Source organism: Pteropus vampyrus, unplaced genomic scaffold (assembly GCF_000151845.1).
Source record: "Pteropus vampyrus isolate Shadow unplaced genomic scaffold, Pvam_2.0 Scaffold289, whole genome shotgun sequence".
NCBI lineage: Eukaryota > Metazoa > Chordata > Mammalia > Chiroptera > Pteropodidae > Pteropus > Pteropus vampyrus.
Genome location: NW_011889070.1, coordinates 826,451 through 832,165, shown reverse-complemented (window position 1 = coordinate 832,165; position 5,715 = coordinate 826,451).

Below are 5,715 nucleotides of genomic sequence, written 5' to 3'. Positions count from 1 at the left end.
TGGGTACAGCGTCCTGCACAACGTGCGGAAGCATTTGCCCGATGACGCCTGTCACGCGCGAGTACACGATGCGACTTTGCTGAGGTGATTCACAGAGGGATGGTTCCTAAGAGCAGAGTATTAGAGACGACACACACACCACCAGGGCGGCCCCAGTGACGTACCCTCCGCCGTGTCCACACGATGGAAGGCCACACAGCGACGAAAAGGAACGAGGCGGAGCTCCGTGTCCCTAATGTCACCTTCGGGGGAGACTGTAACGTGAAAACGGCAAGACGCAGAGGAATATACGGGCAGGGTGCCTTTGGTATAGGAAGAGTGGGGTGCAGGCAGCAATCGATGCCTCTCTTTGCTACTGGGTTCCAAGGTCTCTACATCTCATTCTTGTAGCCTGTGAAAATAATCTCTAACAGTTAGAGTTATTAAAACAAGGTCTTGTGACAAGAGTCCCTTTGAGAAACAATTCACCCACAAGAAACCAAGTGGAGATTGTTCTCCAGAGAGCGTGTCCTCGGTCCTGCAGGTCTGGGCCACCGAGGGAGGGACATCACTGATGGAGGGCAGACCGTCCCGTTCACAGAGAAGGCCGCTCTGCCTGGGTGGGGCTGAGGAGGCCGGCGTGGGGCGCACCACCGCTCCGAGCTCCTCGCCTGTGGCAGTGCTCCCCCAGGGTGTCTGGTGGTTCGGCCTCGCTCTTTGCGGCCCTGACCACGCTTCTTTCAGTGAGAGGTGCCACCTCTCTGGGCCATGCTTACACGGGGAGCTGGACAAGAATCGCCCCAACTCCCCTCCCCCACATTCCGCCCCAGCCCCTAGGAGCTGTCTCTGGGGGACTCGTCACCCCTCGAGCACCAGGGGACGCCCTCCCCAAAAGCTCAGCCTCCCAAACTGCAGTGACCGGCGAGGGCCCGGGACATTCCCGACATGTGTCCGGGTCGGCCGGCCGTCTTGGGAATGGGGACCTTTCCCCATGGCCGGGAGCCCAACTGCCCTGAGTTTCCCCTCTGAGGACAGGGACTCTGGCAGCTCTCCTACAGGGCGATGTCAGGTCAAAGGGACGCATCGGGGTTAGGGGTGGCGCCAACGTGGTTTCTCGGGGTTCCCGTGGCGACGTTCAAGTTGACCTACCGTTGTTAAATGTCTCGTGGACAGGGCCCGGCACCTGTGTGGCAGCCCTGCACTTGCCAAGACCCCAGGGGTGACCGTCCCCCGCCACGGCCGTTGCCTGCTTCCTGCTCACGTGTACACAGAGACGGGGGGACAGCCACCCTCACCGCACGTCTTCCGTGAGTGCCACACGGGCGTCAGGAGAACTCCATGGGCGGCTGGGTGGGGCCGCCCGTCATGGGCTTCCTTCGGGAAGGGGGGCCCTCTGGGGACTTAGGGTACCTCCGGGCCCAGCCGCATGCACAACCGAGCATCACACACCCTGACCTCTGAGGACCCCCCAGAAGGACTGTTGGATTTTGATTTCGACCCAACTTTTAATAAAGAAAATTCATCCACAGAGGTTCTGCCATCAGCCACTATATCCGGTTATTGGAACCCGGGAGACCGAATGCTGGCTGGCGGGTCTGTTCTTCTTGTGTATTGAATATCCTGGAGGAATGTTTTCCCAGCACGCACTCAGTCCGAGACCGTAAACCCATTCGGGACCCATTGGGTCATTAGCCTGTCTTCTGGTGACTCAGAACAGGTTTTTGTACATTGGTTTTTTTTTCCCCTTTGTTACTAAGGGGAAACTAGGAAGAAATCAGCCCGTAAATGCAGCTGTAATTACGGGACCACACAGCTGCGCTGGGACAGGTCCTGTCACGTCCGCAGTGGCCTCGTGGACTGCGTTACTGAACCGGGGGGCGTTACGGGACTCGCGAGGTGGCTGTCGTGTGCCATCTCCCTCCGAGGCCGTCGGCAAACATGACCGTGCGAAAATCCCGCACTTCTGAAGCGTTTGTTGGGAGCCGGCCCTGCCGTGACACGAGGGTGTGGGGGGTTCTGCTCAGGGTCTCTAAGGGTTGGGCACTGCCCCTCGATGTCACGGTCACCAGCGGTGACGGGGAAGCAGGACAGGACTTTTGGGTTTTTCGGTCTCGGGCTTGGTGAATCCCAAGGACTACGTGGGTGTGAGAGTCACAGGTGCTAAGAGTGGGGGACACGGGGCTGCGAGGGACACAGGAAGAGGCAACGACTTCTCCTCGGAGATGGGGTGGAGAAGCTTCCGGAAGGCGGGACCTTTGCCGTTTGAGCTGGGGCGGGGAGGGCGCAGCAGAGGGCCTCGAGAGGCTCTGGAATGCAGGGGGCCTGCAGGAGGAGACCCTGGGTGACGGCCGAGTGGGCACAGCAGGGGGTGGGCAGAGGGGAAGGGCCCAGGTGAGTTGGGGTCAAGGGATGGCATGTGCCAGGCCAGGCACCGCCCGCTGCAGTGGAGCCTGGGTGGCCTGTGATCAGAGGGCCGAGGGGCCCGCGAGGCGTAGAGATGCGGGGGAGGGTCCCTGAGTGACCAAGGGCAGCCGCCCCTCCCCCACGCCGAGTCAGGACCTGTCGGCTTCCAGAATCCTCCTGTGTCTCCCCGCTGAAGCCCCTGCCCGGAGGCTCAGGGCTCACCCCAGTCTTCACCTGGGGGAGCTGACCACCACCTGGAGACACAGCCACGCCGCCCCGGCAGTGGTGGCCAGCAGCCATCCCCTTCCCCGGTGTCGGGCTCGACAGGAAGGGGGCCCCGGGGCGGGGGACGGGGGAGCCTCGGCCTCAATTTTCTCCCACATTTTCCCAACTATGGGCCAGGGAGAGGCCACAAGGGTGCCCGCTGTGACCAACTGTGGCATGGGCCCCACCCCCCAGCTGCCTCCACCCAGACGGGCTGCCCATCCCAGCGTCTCCAGCTTCCGCCTGGGCACAGGGACCGGTGTCACACACTCTCAGACATTCTCAGACTGACCGCGACCCCTACCGAGCATTGAGAATGTTAGCTATGGCCCCATCAAGTGCCACCAACAACCCGCCTGGATACTGGCTCGGCTGTCTTTCCAGGACAAATGACAGAAATTCAAGACTGTTTTGGAACCACGCTGGCTCGTTTGCTCACTGGTTTAAGCACGGTGCCAGCTGGGCCAGGCTCACGGGGACGCTGGCTTTTCCCTAGGCCCGCATCGCCACCCTGCCAAGCACCTGTCCGAGGGTGCCAGCTGCCCCGGGGCAGAGGGGAAGGAAGGGAGGTAGGTGGCTCCCAGCCACTGTGCCATGCCTTGGACCTCTAGTGCCAACAGCTGGTCCCCGACGCTGTCCTGTGAAAGGAGTTAGTCTGACCTTATCCCTTTCCTGGCCGTGCGAAGCCCCAGGGTGCTCCAGATGGGGAGGGTCACTGAGAGGCGGCCGGTCCTGCAGTGACCCCGGGTGCCTGCTCAGGGGCAGGGCCCAACCCCACCCGGCGGTGGGGGCTTCTTGGATGCCCTTCGGTCTCCGTCTCCAAGGCCTGGGGACCCAGATCCCAGAGGGGACCAGCCGCTCTCCTCCTGGACCCAGCACAGCCCCTGGGGTCACCGTCACCCACTCTTCAGCAGGGTCTCTGCTGGCACCACCTGCCACGTGCCTGTCCTGGACTCTTCCCAGCTGTGACCTTGGGGAGCCTGACAGGTGGAAGAGGGGGCAGGGGTGGGGCTCCCAGGGGTGCAGTCTTGGGGTCCCATTCACCTGGGACGGGGGCCACCCCGAGATGACCTCCGGGCTCTGACCTCTGGGGGGATGGGCGGTTAGAGGCCCACGGGGGACGTGTCCCCACGGCAACCGCAAGGCTCTGGGAAAGGCCATCGTTTCTAAAGTCGTCAGAAACGACAAGTAAAGCAGAGACATCTCCTAACATCTTTATTGTTCCTTAGATAACTGGAGAGTACAAAGTTCCCCTCTTTTTTACTTAAAAAATGTACTTTCCGCACGCACGCGCCCTCGGGGACGTCCCTTCCCCACAGGGATCCGGTTCCCCTCGAGGAGCCCTTCTCGCCCGCGCTTCTGTGGTTTGGGTAACTGAACAGGAAGAGAAGAAGCCCTCCGATTGTAATCGGCGTGAACTTGACTATCTCTCTACAAGGGTGAACACTGATTATTATTACTATTATTATTATTGTCGAGAAACAGGAGCCGTCCACTTCGGGCCCGAACTACGGCACTGCATTACAACATCCATCGCTAAACTGAACGCACAGGGCAAACCACCTCAAACGAGCAAGGACAGACGCTGCACGACACACTACGGGGCAGGCACGTCCACACGGGCGGGGGCCGCGGCCGGCCGTCCCACGCACGCACTGGACACGGGTCCACGGGCTACTGGAGTCTCGGCACGGTAATCTACGACACGACACACGGTCGAGGGACAGCAGCCGTGACGGGGTGCGAGCCGAACCGGCCCGCGTCCGCCCCTCGGACGCGGAGCGCGGGCCCGGGGGGCTCTGGACGAGACTCGACGACCCCGTCGCCGGCGCCGGCCGCAAGCCAGGAGGGGTTCATGCGATCCGGGCTGGGGGCCGTCCTCCCGCGGGAGCCGGCCAACAGTCACCGCCTGCCTTCTTGAGTATGTTACGTGATCGGAAAGGGGGCCGGGGCGGGGCGGGGCGGGGCTGGGGGGAGACCCGGGGGGCCCTGGGCTGCAGTTCCAGCTGCAAAGACGGGTTTCTTCCCAAATCCGCCGGCCTCCGGCCCGAGCCGGAGAGACTCGGGGGTCACGGCCTCACCGACCCCGGGCCCCACGATGCTGATGAGTTTCACACTTGGTAGGACTACTGTGGTCGGGATTTGTTTCGGCAGCTGCTTCACGGGAAGGCCCACGTGGGTGACGACCCGGCCCCTCGGCCTCCGGGCGGAGGCCCCTACAACTCGTCGGACCGGATGACGTGGAAGAGGGTGACATTGTAGAGGATCTGGTGGCCGTTGTTCCAGGCGTACAGGGCGCGGTCCCTGGGGTTGTAGTCCAGCATAGAGATGTGGGAGTACTTGTTCTGGAAGGGGATGTCGATGTACTCGTAGGTGGAGGCGTTGGTCTGGTAGGCGTAGTGCACCTTGGTGCCCCCCGAGTAGCCGTTGGTGACGTACAGGGTCCCGCAGATGATGAAGGCCTCGCCCGCACTGCGCTTGGGGTAGCTGGTGTTCCAACTCTGCAGCACCTGCAGCGACACGGGGTCCAGCTTGCTGATCACGATGTTGCCGGCGTTCTGGTTGGTGGCGTAGACGGCCCACAGCCCGTTCTCGTCTGCCATGAGGTCGATGTCCGAGTGGCCGCCCCAGGCGTAGTGGTACATGTTGTTGTAGCCGGCGTAGTCCAGGCTGCGTGTCTTGAGGATGGTCTCTGTCTTCAGGTCGAACCGGATGACGATGTGGCTCTGGAACTTGTTGAAGTAGATGGAGCCATTGTACACCACCTGCCCCGTGCCGGACCAGGGGTGCGGCAGGCGGTGCGACGTGAAGTTGTCCGTGCTCATGAAGTCGCTCATGGACTTGTACTCGCGGACGAAGCGGTTGTTGTGGTAGCCGTCCATGTACCAGACCTGCAGGGAGAGCGGAGCGTCAGCGGGCGATCTGGGGGACCGCAGAGAGCGACGGGGACGGCACGTCCTTCCCCGAACCCTCGGGGCACCCTGCTCCCCCCAGGGAGAGAGGCCGGGGCGGGGGTGTGGGGATGGGCAGCCGGGGCGCGCTGGCCTCCTGCGGGCCTGGGCCGCGGCC